Genomic DNA, 779 nt, shown 5'->3' with positions numbered 1-779 from the left:
TACATGTTTAATTCTGTGCATTTTTTTTATTTGCAGCTCTGCATTTTGTTTAATGCATGTTAATAAAGTAGTCTTCAACTTCTCAGGTTTAAAACGAGAAATGCTTCAGGTCAAACTGGAAAAAGTGCTCATTAGAAATCCAGAGAGCATGGTGTATACATTGGTAGGTGCTGCAGTGGCTTTGATTTAAGGTAATACTCTAAGAATTAAAGCACATCTGAGCGCTGAAGACAACTGTCTGTGCAGGTGTTCTGGAGGAATGTTCCTTTGTGTGTTTTGGGAGGATGCAAGCTGTCACTGTCACAGAGCCAGCTGGACTCACCCATATCCCCACCTGAAGCGAGAAGCACATTTAGTTCACTGCTACAACCACAGCATCTGCTACAGCACCTTGCACACGTGGGGTGAGCGGTTTCATCTCCCCTGCCCATAGGCACTTGACTTACTGAATTAGAGCTTCTTCTGTATGCTGGTGTTTTGGTTTTTAAAAATTTGTTTATCTACCCTCACTACATTCCTACTTCCATGAATTTTCAATAAAGTGGTCAAATTTTATTTTTTGCTTATTTTAATGAGGGTGTGCCCCAATACAGAAATAACTCAGTATTATGTCTTAGTACAGTGTCATGAAGACACCAGCTTTTGGGTGTGCTTTACCCAATAAATATGCTGCTGTGAAGAAGGTATCCCAGCATGTATTTGGCCCTGGTTAAAATTCATCACACAATGCAAAATGCTCCAGTTGTAAAGATATTAGCTACAAAATCACAGCATACAGT

Source organism: Calypte anna, chromosome 2, assembly GCF_003957555.1.
Source record: "Calypte anna isolate BGI_N300 chromosome 2, bCalAnn1_v1.p, whole genome shotgun sequence".
NCBI lineage: Eukaryota > Metazoa > Chordata > Aves > Apodiformes > Trochilidae > Calypte > Calypte anna.
Note: the sequence above shows the minus strand (reverse complement) of the source record.